Here is a 13,868-nt window from a genome sequence, read left to right as displayed (position 1 = left end):
GAACACACGCCTGCATAGCTGCAGCCGGTGCAATTCCAGAGCACTGGAATTACCCCAGTTAAACCCGTAAAACCAGTTGGAGTCTTTCCCCATGAGGCCAGTGCAGTTCAACAGACCAGTCCAATAGACCTGTGCAGCCTGAACATAGGACTAAACCCAGCACAGCCCTGATGTGAGAATTAACTCAGGGCAATCCAAATACTGGGAGAAACCCAGAAGGAGAATTAAATTCCACCCAGCCCAGGAGGAGAATTAAATCCAGTGTAGTCTAAATGTGTGGTTAAACTCAGCCCAGCCCAGGAGTGGGGCTAAACCCAGCTCAGCCAAAATGTGAGGCTGGACATAGCCAGGTCAAACATGTGGTTATGCCATGCTAATGTGGGGTTAAACTCGGCACAGCTCAGGAGTGGGGTTAAACCACAGCTCAGTTCAAAGACAGGGTTAACCTCAGCACAGCCCAGTCATGGAGTTACACAGTTCAAACGCGGGGCTAAACCAAATGCAACCCTGGTGTGGGGTTAACCCCAGCTCAGCCCAAACACAGGGATAACTCCAGCATCATGCAGGGCATCAGTTATCTCCACAGCCAGATACAGTGCACATCTCCATCCAAACCAATCCCCTCCAACATCCAGCTGACCACAGCCCCACTGGTGCCCAAAGCCAAGCCCAAGCCCCTCCATAACCCCAGGGTCACCTCTCTCCTCTGTGGAGCCAGCAGCTGCCAGCAGCTCCTGGTGCTTGGCTTGGGGGCCCCTACACACCTCAGCGTGCCAGCAGCACCGTGGAGGTCAGGCTCTGCTCTTTCCCCAGCCGGGAAACTCTCACCCCAACACCCTGATTTCCGCTCTCCCCTGCTCCATCCTGCGGGAAGAAGTCTCTGGCTCCCGGTTGTAACTGGAGGCATCGGCAAGGGCCAAAACAGCGAGGGCTCTGTTAGCAGCCAGCAGCCCTGACACTGTGCCAGCTGGCAGCGTTTGCATTCCGAGGGGAGAGAGAAGGGGCGCCCCCCTCTCCATCCCCATCCCCACACTCCTCTCTCCAAAGCCACGTGCCAGAGACATTCCTAAAAATAATCTCCTGGCTGTAAAGAACCAGCGCTGTAGTGCTGGTGGGTTTCTTTACAGCCTGGAGATTATTTTTAGGGTGGAGGCATGGAAGTTGGTGGGAGGAGGTGCTGCATCCCCACTGTCCTTGGCACATGGTTACAAGGACAGGGATGGGCACAGTGTTGGATCTGGGGACACGGGTGGGACCTGCCAGCAGAGAGCTGGGCCACCCTGTGATTACAGCAGGGTGGGAAAGGCTTTTCCTGTCCCAGGAACATTTTGGGATTTGGGACATTTTTCTGCTTCTGGGCTCAGCCCAGGCTGGCAGAGAATTAAGTGAACACGCAGCTCCCAGTGTGGCAGAGCAGCCGGGTACCAGCCTGCAGCCTGCCCTCCCAGGACCATCTGCATCTCCCAGAACAAAGCTCCCCCACAAGCTGGCTCTGGAGCTGATACAAGAGCCCATGCATCCATAAATGTAGGGAACACACATACATGCACATACCTGTGAATGCCCCAGGCACACCCAGTTCTCTCTGATGCTCCTGATGAACTCCAGCCTAGGGCTGGGAGATGTGATCAGGAGCAAGGCCCCACAACATCCCCACAGGCGATGCTCCCCCTTCCCTCCCCCTGCTCCAAAGCTGGCCAGAGCCCAAGAGCCATCAGGCTCAGCTCCATCCCTGAGGCATGAAGGCGCACGGGTCAGCCAAAACACAGCAGGGCCAAAATAAACAGCTCACCTTACACAAATGCTCCCCCAGCTAGCAATTTGCTGTCACTCCTTCTGCAAAACAAAATCCCTTCTGGGCAAGAGAGGGATTTCAGGAGTCATTAAGGACCACCTGGCCGGCCAAATAAAGCCACCATCAAGGGGGGCCCAAATAAAGTCACCAGCAAAGGGTGTCCCATTAACCTTTTGTACACCACCAGCAGTGTCCCTGTGGGAGAGGGGCAGGGGATGCAAACTGCAGACCCCCAACAACGTGTGATGTGTGGATAATGATGCCAATCTCCTTCACCTGGTGGGAAAACCAACCATGACCTGTCTTCTCCAAGCTCAACCCTTCCTGCTTTCACAGAATGATTGAAATATTAAGGTTGGAACAGACCTCCAAGATCATCAAATTTGCTGCATGGAGGCGGCTCAGGGGAGGCAGCTGGTTGCAATGCACATGGCAGAAACAGAGGCTGGGAAAACACCTCACTGGGGGCAGCATCCATGCCCCCACACCACGCTGCTTGCCAAGCCAATCAGATGGCGGTCCCCAAGCCAAAAGGAGATGGAAACGTGGCAAAAAGTGGAAAGAAGGGGAAAACATGGGGGTGTACAACAGGGCCAGGGGATGAGGGGCTGAGCCTTGCCTAAGTTGAGAAGGTTGGAAAAACACCATTCGGCTCGTTTTTTGCTAGGGGAAAAAAAACCCAGCCAAGTTCTGAAAGATTAAGTGTGATTGTATCCAAGAGGGGGAAAGCAGGGCCATGCAGAGAGTGTGCTGACACATCTCCTTCCCCACTGCTGGAGAGAAGCCCCAGCCCCACTCAGGGCCAGCTCTGTTTACAGGCTTCTATTGTCTCTCTTTTTTCATTTGGATTCCCCCCCATCCAATGTTATACTTCAGAGTAAACAAAAGCAAGCAGCCTCTCACTCCAAACATTTCAGCCATCCCAAACTTTCTCTGGAGGGGGGCTGCCTGTGGAATTTTCCTCATCCAAAAGAATTTCGAAATGTTCCCGTTGCAGCCTGCTCTGACTGGAGGCCAAGAGAGCTCCAAAATTTTTCACAAAATGCTTGAGCTGCCCTGTGCACTGCCACAGCTCCGGCTGTGCCCCAAAGCTCCCTCCATGCACCGGGAGATCCTCTGGCCTGGCTAGAGGAGAACACAGGGACATTCCATCCTGCGTAATTCCCCACAGCTCATCCCATTCACCCAAAGTGAGACAGCAGGCCTTGGTGGGTCTGGATCCCACCTTTCTATTTCAAACTGCCACTTCAGTTCTTATTGCTCCAAGCCAGCAGTGCGGGTGCCAAGTACATGGGTGCACTGGGCGGCAATGCACCCTAATAAAACACAGTACCTGCCTTTGCAGGCAGCATCTCCCTAGCACCAGGCAGAGGGGAGACGGTGCAGCGGGTTCCAGAGCTCCTCCTGAGAGTGGTCAGCAGCACCTCGAGCACCAAGAGTGCTTTTTGCAGTGGTGATGCCTCTCTAGTGCTGCTGGGTCATCGCTTGGGCAGGGACAAGGGAGGGATGGTGTGCTGCATGCATCCCTGAGCATGGAATGGGGGTGCAGCCCTGTGCCCTGCTCAACCCTGGAAAGTTGAGTGGAAGGGAGGACAAAATGTACTCCAGGAGGAGCCAAGGAGTGGGTGCCACTGAAGTGTCCTGCAGCTCCTTGGCACACATCGTGCTGTCAGGGTATGCACCCTGGTCCCAGAAGAGGTGGGACCCCGGCAAGGTGAAGCAGAGACCCCAACAGCTCTCTTGGCTTTGTCTAAATAAGATATGAGGTGAAACCCGTGACACCCTGGTGTAAGGGTGCCAGCACTGCTCTGCCCACTGGTAATGGGAGGTAGATCCTGAAACAGCTGCAAGGGGAAGACTCCAGCTAAAAAGGCCCCCAAAAAGCCAACAGCTGCAGGAAGAAGTACCTTAAAGCTCAGTCCAGAATGGATCTGGATCTCAGTGCAAGCCACTGGAGTGGCCTGGCATGCTGATGTCCCTTGTCTGCTGTCCAGAACAGCCCCTGAATGAGTTTCACCAGGTAGGTGGTCCTGTAGCCCAAAACACACCCTGACATGCTGGGGAACCCCCACATCCTCCCTCCCTAGGCACACGCAGATTTGGGGTACTGCAACCCCTTGAGGAACATGCTGTGACCCCAGGAATGCAGAACATTGCTGGTACCTGCTGCATCTCCCACCCACAGCATCCCACCCTGGTGGGCGCAGAGCACCGTGCCACCACAGCAGCCCTGGCAGGGGGGAGATACCTCAGCTCCACGCCGGGCTGGAATCTTGCTGTGGGACGGGGCTCTGCCGGGTGCCCCTGCTGCCTCTGCACCATCTCCCTGCGCCGCCTCGCTGGGTTCTCCTCCTCCACGGAGGTTGCTCAGTGGTTTGGCGTGGGAGCGGTCCTACCCCCCCAACCCCAGCAGCCCCCTCCCCTATAAAGGGGCCAGGCAGCGGCTGTGTGGGGAGCAGAGCCCCCGACACAGCAGATGGGGTCTGTAAAGTGAGGCTCCCCCAGGTGTGTTTGCCTTGGCTGGGGCTCAAGCCCGTCCAATTAGAGCTATAGAAAACATATCTTACAAAAAAAAGAGGGGGGGAAAATAATCCTCTCCCCTGCACTGGGGCCCAGGGTTTGGCCGGGGTTTCTCGGCAGGCCAAGAGCAGGCGATGCAGGCTCTGTTGGCAGCAGCCTGGGGAGGGCGGGATGTTTGTGGATATTAAAATGCAGTCGTAAAATAGAAGAAAAGGGCAGCCTTGTTTCAGAACGAGTCTCCGAGGCTTTCCCCTCTCCCGTCATGCTCAGCACCTGGCCGGCAGCACAAGCAGCTCCCCCTTCCCACAGCCCTCCCAGCCACCCCCAGCTCGCCCATGGACTGAGGTGCTGTCAGCATCCCTCATGGACTGAAACTCATCGTCTCCAGGAGGGAGCAGATTTGGGAGGGTCAGTTCTACAGCTACCCATATTACAGCTGTGCCTCTGTAAAACCCACTCCAGCACATCCCTTTGTTGTCCCCCCCACAGCTCTCTGCTTTCCCTGGTCCGCTGCCCTGCCTGTAGGGAGCCAAGGCTGCCTGGCCCCAGCTGCTTGGCAGCAGCCACATGGCAACATCACTGGGACTCCACTGGTTGGCCTCTCCCTGCCTTCCTGCTGGAAGTAAAATAAGCTAGATGGTCTTTTGGTCAAGGCTTAGAATTATTTACAGGCACCCAACACCCTGTGCACATGCAAAATAACATGGCAGGGTCGCATGGGGCTTCTCCCACTCCCAGGGACTCCACAAATCCCTGGAGAAGCCCTCTCCTTGGGATATCTCCCCAAATCCATCCCTGAAGCAGGATACTGCCTCTCTACTGCATCACCTCTGCCTCCACGCTGCCAGGTACAGCTCGGGAAAGTCACAGCAGGAGGCTGGGAAGCAGTTACAGGGATCAGCCCAGCAAGGGTGGCTCCAGCCTGGCCCACCTGCTCAGCTGGAGATGCCCAGCGCACATCTGGCCTCCCCACTGCCTTCTGCCCCCCTTCCCAGCTCAGCAAGGAGGGGACCTTGGGCTGTGAGCCTGGAACCTCCCCCCATCCATCCCCGCCCCCGTCCCCTTCCCTTTCCCGTGTCAGGCTCTCCAAGCCCCCGTCCCCCTGCCCCACAGGGGGCCGCGGCCCAAGTGACTAACGCCCCGGCAAGCGAACCGGGTGCCGTCGGGGCGAGCAGGGCCTGTCCCTTGGCCGCGCTCCCTCCCCGCAGTGGTGAAATCACGTCTGGAGAAAGCCCGGGGAGCGAGGCGCCGGGCCCCCCCCGCTGCTTCCCAGCGAGGATGCTCGCTCCCCGCCCGCTGGCCAGCTGCCCCCGCTCTGCAAGCCCCGCGTCCAGCAAAGGGGTGCTCCGGGCGTGCAGCCTGCAGCACAGCCTCATACCTCATCTCCTCCTCGCTCCGGATCCCATAGCAGCATCCCAGCTGTGGAAAGTGGCTGTGAGATGTGGAAACGCAGCAGCGAGCCCCAGATGCTCGTAAAAGTGCTCCCGGGGAGTGGGCAGGAACTTCTGATCTCTCCCTCTGACTTGTGCAAACCCAGGAGAGGCTGGGGGGCAGTCGGGGGTGCAGGGTTGGAGGGGGTACCCCTCTGGCTGACACACCGCACCCTCCAGGCAGAGATGCTGGCTCATGGAAGGAGCCGGTGGCTCGGGCTGCCTGGAACCAGCCCTGGGCAGCACCGCAGGGGACAGCGAGGGACAGGCCACCAGCACTGGCCTCGACCTGGCAGCAGCACGTGCCGGCTGTGACGGGGGTGACTAATGTGGCCCTTGAAAGGCCTCTGCCGGCACGGGAGCGTGGCTCCGGGTTAGGGTTTAATTATCTGCCTTCCTCCGCAGCCCAAGCTCTCCGCTCCCTGAACCGCCACAGGGACCCCGGGAATGTCGTCCATCCCCCCCCGGCCGGGGCTGCTGGCATGGAGCGAGCAGGGCTGCGGCGGGGAGCTGGCTGGGAGCACGCCGAGGCTGCAGCTGGGGGCTATAAAAAGCACGGCTGTGGTATGCAGAGAGGCACTGAGAGGGGAATAAAATAAAATCAGGTGGTGGATGAGCCGGGCGCTTGCTTCTGCACCAGGTCTGGCGGTGGTGCTGCACCCCATCACCCCTTCCCTGCTTCCTGCCCGGCTGAGAGCCCGGTGAGGCTGGGCAGGGTGGAGAGCTGGGGTTTGGCAAAAGGTGGAAGATGCAGGGCTGGGATGGCGGGGAGTGGAGGGGGGTCAAGGCTGGGGAAACAATCGCTGGCTCTGGGACATGGGCTCCTGCCCGGGATGGAAGCATTGCAGCCACCCCTTGCCCAGCTCAGAGACGCCAGATCCGGGCACTCAGTCTTCTGGCAGCTCGCACTGGAGGATTAACCGTGCGCTGATTGATGGCCAGAGCTGCCTTTGCCAGGAGGGAGCCCCACCATCCCCCAGCACCCAGATCCTCGTGGGGACCTCATCCAGAGGGGACAGTAATGTGACAAGCTGGGTACAGAGAGGGCTCCTCTTGGGCCAGCAGGAGCTCCCTGCCCACGGACGTGCCATGTTTGCACAAGTCTGAGCAGGGGAAGGTCAGATTAATTTTAAACCTGAATAAACAAGGAGAAAAGGCAATGCCAGAGCTCGCCCTTCTCAGTAGGGATGCCCAGCAGCAGAGCACAGCACTCGCAGCGCAGCCCTGCCCTGCCCAGGGGTTCACATCCCCCTAAGAGAGCTGGAACAGACCCACAACCAGGGGCCTCCCTTTTCCACAAGGAGCTCCCAGCTGAGTCAGTGTTGGCAGCAGCGAGAGCGGCTCCTGCTTGCTTTTGCAAGATTCCTCTGGTCTCCACAGGAAAGCACTCACCCTGGGACCCCCATCCCACTGAGAAAAGCACCCGGGCTCCCCAGTTCCCTGGCCACAATGCACAATGTGGTCTTGAGCATGAACAAGGAGGAGAAAAGAAAATAGTAAAATTGTTTGTAGGTCAAGAGGAAAATGAGAAAAAAAGAAGTTTGTGTTTTTCATGCCAAAAGGAAAATGAAAACCAAAACATTTTGTTCTAAATGATAGGCCTTGTTTAGTTTTCAGTGGTTTTACTTTTTAAAAAAGGTTTGAGTTAAATCGAGCTAAATTTGTCTTCCAAACATTACCTTGGGGCAGGGAATAAAATAAATTGGAAAAAAAAAAAAGAATAAATCAAAACATCTCATTTGGAAAATGTCAAGAGCAAAACGCCACGGCTTTTCCAGCCTGGGAGAACCGCAGCCGGGCGCTGAACCCAGCCTTGGTTCACAACTTGCAACAGCCCCCACCTCGAGGCAACTTTTTTCCTCAGAAAATAAAGCAACTACTGTGCCAATTAATGGCTAGCATGGCTTGTGCCCTGGTGCCAGGGATGTCTCCGCTCCCCCACGAGTTACCATGCCGGTCCCCAGGACCTGCTGGAGCATGGAGAGGCTCTGTTACAATCACCAGCCGTGCACATGAGCTGAATCTGAGCTGAACTGCTCTCCAAAACTCCTCTTTAAATGTCTTTTCTATTAGGTCAGCATTCCTGCGTCGCCCAGGGAAGGTGGTTACGGCCGGCAGCCCGGCACACAGGCTCCTCGGTGCTTGCTGCTGGCTCTGCGACAGCAAGCAGCCTGCCCACGCTATTAAATTACTGAGAAAAATGGATCGTTTCACCAAAAATTAGGTGCAGGAACCTCTCACACAGTGGCAAAGCGAGCTGGTAATTGGAAATTCATAGGCCTGGCCGCAAATGCTGCCTCTGGCTCCGCTCCACCCACCTCTGGTTGTGGTGAGGGATGGTAGAGAGGCATTTGCTGCCATCCCTGAAATGCTGCTGCTGATGGAGATGAAGCAGCCACGTCGCCAGCAGCAATGTGAGGTCCCCCACATATCCTAGGAGGGTTAAATGCTGCTGCACAGTCCCTCTGCCCTTGATAGGTGGGGGAAAATAGGTGAAAAAAAGCTCTCAGAGACCTTTCTAGGCATTGGAGAAAGAAAGTTCTCCATGCACAGCTCACCATCAAGCACCATGCTGGGGACATGTGTCAGGGGACACAGTTTGGGGATGCAGCAGGACATGCTGCCCCAGTACCATCCCATTCTTACAGCAGCATCCCAGGGGTGCTTCTCCACACACCTTGCCTGGCTCAAGTTCTTCATCTAGCCATCCATCCATCCGAGGCACAGCATGAGCACCACTGCTGCTCCCTCTGAGCTTGGGCATCTCACCATCCTCCCGGACCACTCCGAGCCCAAGCCTCAGTGCCTTGCTGAGCAGAGCTCTCCAAAGCACCTCCAGGGCGAACCATCCAGCTTGAGGAGCTGCCAGAGAACCCAGTGCATATCTGCAAACTCCAGTGGGAAAGGAGGAATGTGGATGTGCAGCAGATCGAGAGCTGTGTCAACAAGATTCTCTGAGAGACAGTCCCTCACACTGACTGCTCCCTGTGCCAGCACAGGAAATGGAGGGACTCATCTTCCTCGCTGTGTACACTGTTTTTTGGATGCTGGGGTGCAAGGACTGTGGGCACAGTCCCAGCTGGAGAGGGGAAATGGAGCTAGGCACAGGATCAAGGAGGCCAGAGAAAACGGATGCCTCCCCTGGCACAGCCATGCTCCAGCCATGAAGCTGCATAACTCAAAGCCAGGATGGGGTGGAGCAGCCTCAAGGGAGCCATGAAACAGCCCAGTAGGAGCCTTGCAGGAGCTGAAAAAAATCAAAAGCAGCCAAAGCACCGAGGAACCCCCCCGGAGTTGCATGTTGGCCCTTGCAAGACAAGGATGGAGCAATAGCTGTTTGGGTCCACCAGCTCCTCCTAAGCCTTGAGGCCTCAGGCAAAACTCATGGAAAGCAAAGACTCCTGCAGACCTCCCCAGCAGCTGGGGTCTGGCCCTGGCGCTGTAAGGAAGTCTGGGGAGGTGCCAGCTGGCCTGGGCACCCTGCGTGACAGCAGCTTTTGCAAAACCAAGCCGGGCCACTGTGGCCGGGCCATCCCTGGAGACTTTTGCAGGGCTGTTGCAGCACAGCTGTTTTGAGCTCTGTCGCAACACTGGCACGGCACTGGGCTGGCCCACAGCGAAGACCCTTCATGACAGCCCTTTCTGGTTTTCTCTATCTATTTTTGCAGGAAGGTAAGGGCTGAACTGCACCTTTCATGATGTTACTGAATTCAAAAAGCACTGATGCCCATGCCAACCTTTGTCAAAAATGGACTGGTGATGTACCTATGGGACTATTGGTCTGGCCAGGATGAAAGCCTTCTGTCCCAAAGGAAGGGGATGGTGAAAGCACAGGAAGGCAAAGGAAACAGCTGGACAGGCAGAGCCACGCCAGCCCAGGGGCTCCAGGGATGCTGTGCCAGCCCTACTGCCTCCCACATGCCCTTCTGTGAGGACATCCACACCCCTTAGGCTGCCAGCAGAACAGCAGGCAGCAGCCCCAAGCCCTTTCTGGAGCTCCCCAAGGTGGGATGACCCTTAACTACAACTAAGCACAACACTCCTCAAAGTCAATGGGTCAGAATATCCTTCCCAAACAGCCACAGAGATGATGGTCCACCAAAGATGGAAGCTTCTTCCTTCCCTTCTTCCCCTCAGCGTGTCATCAGCACTGGCTTCTAAACAAGGGTTGGCATGCCTTGCTTGCACTTTGGGAGATGAAATAAACCAGAAGATGCTCAAATGATTTTCCTTCCACCATAAGGATTTCATTAGGTGATGGAGCCCTGAACTTTTCCACCTCTCCCTATACGGAAATCTCTGTGGGTCCATAACAATTTTCATTAGGCAGTTTCTATTTTGGCTGTTTTCATACTGAGAAGAATGGACCAGAGCTGAGCAGCCTCTGGGGAGCCCCAGGCTGATTTCCAAAGTGCTTTCAGCATCCTCCCTTCTCCTGGTCAACGCAGTCTTGCCTGCACTCAGGCCATCACCACCTGCATGGGACAGCCCCATGTCCGACTCCTTGTCCTCTCCAAAAGCATCTTTAGGAAACATGAATGAGCAGGTGGACATGATCTTCCCCTGCCCAGACTCTTCCAAAATTCCTCAAAAGCCTTTTCAGCAACGACCAATGCCCCCTGCAGCAAGCCCACGCTGTGCTGATCAGTTGTGACAAATGTGACCACACTGAGTGGTCCTGGTAAGATGGAGGCAAATCAGGTCTTGACAGGTTTCTTCTCCCTCTTTTCCTGGTGCCCCCAACTCAAACTACAGGAGTAGGAGAAGCATTTTTTTTACCACGTCCCAGACTTGTACCACCTAGAGAGCAGGAACTGCACCTTTCAGCCCAGCCATCCACCTGTACCAGAGAGCTTGGCAGATGCTCCAGGGGCTGCAGGTGCTGTGACCTTTCAAAAGAACCCAAAGTTCACCTCATCCCACTGCCATGCCAGGGTGACTCAGAGACCTGGGAAGTAGCCAAATTTGATAGATAATTCCTATTTACACACTAATCCCTGACACTGCAAACCTGCTGCTAATCTCCAGAGGAATTTTCCTTTTTCCATGGAAATTATCCATGGGAATCTGGCTGTTGGAGAAGACTCAACCACAACTGCAAGGCATCTGTGCCCTTCTCCACCTTCAAAACCTGGATGGGAGAAGACGACCATTACTGGGAGGTGCAGAGAGATTTGCTGGTAGAAACTCAGGTCATAATGCCATGGCCTCCCCAGCCAGAGAGATTTGGTGATTTTCACACAAGCGATGCTGCTGTAACCACAGGAACACTTAGAAAAACCAGAAACTCTCTAAATATCCCAGCAAGCCAACTCAGACATCCCAGGGCTAATCCCTTATGCTGGCATTGTATCAGCATCCCAAATGCTGCTGAAGCCCCAGTGTGCTGCCTGTAGGGAAGAGCTCCCATACCATCCAAACTCTGCCCTTGGCTATATCTTGGGCAGGGGCAGAGCCACTCTCTTTCATGCCTAAACAGGAGGAGGGGAAACAAGCTGTGAGAGACGCCAAAATTTTCCAAAGGGAGAAAAGCACAGACACAAGCCAGCACCTGCCCCCTCCCACGGGAAGCATCTCGCAAGGGGTTTTCCTCCAGAGCCAAACCCGCGGGAGAAGAGGAGGCAAAAATCCTTTGGCTTGCTTAACCTAACGAGGAAGCTATAAATATAGCAGGGTAAACACTGGAGAGGGAGAAGAGGTCTTGAACTAAAAGCACAATGTTGGCACAAACCCACAGGGGAATAAGCTCTCCAGGAACGCATTCGGCAGGAAACCGGAGGGAGGTTGAGGCCTGTGTGAGCAGGAAGAGCCTGGAGTTGCCTTTGAACAAGAGCAGAGTGGAAAGGAAGGGTTTGAACTGAGTGCTCAGCTAGTTCATGGCAGGTGAGGATGCCACGCGCTGTTGCCATCCATGAGGGTTTCCCCACTCAGGATGGTCCAGGTGAGCTGTGTGAGAAGGGCAGGGGAGGCAGAACACCTTCATGTGTGGGCTGCAGGTGTGGGCCACCTGGCTGCCCACCCAGCATGACTGCTTCTGATAAACCCAGCAGCTGCAAAGGGGAACTCTGCTGCTGCTGCTGCTGCTGCTGCCACGATGAAAACGGCGGGGAGACTCGCTGTGCTGTGAGTCATTCATTCATCCTTCAAAAACAGGGCCTGCACTCGGCCAAGCATCCTCCTCCCCCCGCTGCTGGGACAGCTTGCTGGGACAGGGAAAAAGTGGCTTATTAGATATAATCAAGTCAAGTTTTCCCCTCCCTGTGAGGTTCCCCTTCCTGGAATAGGAAGCACAAGACCAGAGCTGCTTTTCTTCCACCTTCCTGCAGGCTCTGCCATAGTTGCACCCTCCAGGGAGCCCTCCCCACCACCCCACTGAACCCCACAAGCCCTCTTCACCCACTGCTGGCGACATGCAACCCTGGGCACAACCCTGCTGTCACCAGTTAGACCCTGTCCCACACCTCCAGCCCCTTTTGGCTGCCAAGGTCGGTTTGCAGCTCTGTGGAGAGCACATACTACCCCTTTTGTTTCGCCCCAAAAGTGCCAGATTGGTGGGGCAGGAGGTGTAGGGGGGATGAGGGGGCATTGTGGCCATCTCTCATCCTTGCCACAGGACCACAGGAGGGCCTCCACCAGCTCCCAGCTCCCTGTGAAGCTCCTCTCCCTGTGCCAGGCTGGGATGCTGTGTGTCTCATGTCACTGCTCATGTAACCTCGCTGTGACCTGCCCTCCTGTAAACAGGTAGAGTGCAAACACGCCACCTCCTCCTGCAGACACAACAGCCAGATGTGGGGCAGCCACCTCGGGGCTCACAAAGCACTTGGGTAGTCCCAGAAGTTTTAGCTCTGGCTGTCCCACCAACGACAATCAGTCCAACACCAATTTGTGTGCACGGCAACACATCTGTGAGCTGCAGCACTGGCTTTCTTCCCATCCATGGGGACCAGGCACAAGACACCCTCAGGCCCCATCACAGTGGGGACACAGTTGCTGACAGTGATGTCCAAGACAAGCTCAGCCCCACGGACATCTCTGACGGCCTTCACCAGCCCGGAGGCAGAGCTTGGAAGGGACCTGGTGGGTGACACAGCCAGCCTGTGAGGATGGTGGTGGGCACAGCCCAGGACTGGCCACTCATCGGGCTGGCACAGGACAGAAAGCAGGGATTGAGACAGCATCTCGGGGCAAGGAGGGACAAGGCAGGCACAGCCCTGCCAGCGCCCGCGCATGGGAAAGCGCCTCTCTCAGCGCCTCTCCTAATTGGGAGCAGCTTTTCCCTGGACCCCCCAGGAGAAGAGGGGGCCCTGCCAGGGGGGCGCTTTGCCTGGCATTCCAGTCTTTCTCCAGAAAACTCCCTTCAGAAACAGCAGGGGTGTCCAAATCGGGAATGGCAGGGGGTGGTCTGTGGAGGCTGGGGAAGGGGCTCAAGCATCCCACCGCAGGAACATCAATCCATCAATCCCCGAGCATCTCCGGGCAAGGCGGAGGCGCGGAGGGTGGAGAAGGGAGAGCAGCACTGGGAACCCACAAGCAGCCGGGAGGGACCGGGAGGGCAAGTCCCTGGCAGCTGCTCTGCGAGGGGGACACAGACACACAGACATCCACACACCCGCACAACTTTCTCCAGCCGGGCAGCACACAGCTCCGGGAGCTGCCTGACCGCAGCCGCGCGTCCCTCACCGCGCACTCGGGGCGGCGGCGACTCGTTCCCCTGGCGGGCTGGGCACGGGGGACTGTTCCCTACCTTCCTGCGTGGCGCCGCGGCTATGTGTCCATGGCGCTAGCGGAGCGGAGCCGGCAGCGGCAGCGGGAGCGGGAGCGGGGCCGGGAGCGGGGCGCCCGCACCGGGCTGGCTGGGGCCGGTAGCGCAGGCGGTGCGAAGCCGCCGAGGCTGCCGCCGCCGCTCCATTGGAGCAGGGCTCTGCCAATCTGCCGCCACCACCCCGGGACGCTTCCTGCCTGTGAGCCGCCCCCCGGGACCGGGAGGGATCCGAACACGCTGCCCACCGCTTGCCCGGGGTTGGCGGTCCGCCCTGGTCCCGGTCGGAGCGCTGCGATGGGGATCCCACCGGGATGCACTGATGTGCGGTGCCCTCCGGAGCGCGGGTGTCCCGCCGAGGCTC

The 13,868-nt window shown here is 56.9% G+C and overlaps 1 protein-coding gene across 3 annotated transcripts in view; it reads right to left on the bottom strand.

Annotated features, from left to right (window-relative positions):
* Positions 1-13,581, bottom strand: part of IL11RA (interleukin 11 receptor subunit alpha) — a 31,655-nt gene extending 18,074 nt beyond the window's left edge. The window contains exon 1 of one of the 3 annotated variants that reach the window (XM_033085822.1): positions 13,490-13,581. The gene's annotated coding sequence lies outside the window, so the exon portion shown is untranslated. Of the gene's footprint in view, positions 1-5,693; positions 5,713-13,489 lie in introns of those variants that run through there. The other 2 variants (XM_033085820.1, XM_033085821.1) reach the window with 2 other exon arrangements.
* Positions 13,582-13,868: the final 287 nt, after the last annotated feature.

This window comes from Catharus ustulatus, chromosome Z (genome assembly GCF_009819885.2).
Source record: "Catharus ustulatus isolate bCatUst1 chromosome Z, bCatUst1.pri.v2, whole genome shotgun sequence".
Taxonomy (NCBI): domain Eukaryota; kingdom Metazoa; phylum Chordata; class Aves; order Passeriformes; family Turdidae; genus Catharus; species Catharus ustulatus.
The sequence above is the reverse complement of the archived record's forward strand: the minus strand, read 5'-3'. Positions and strand labels throughout refer to the sequence as shown.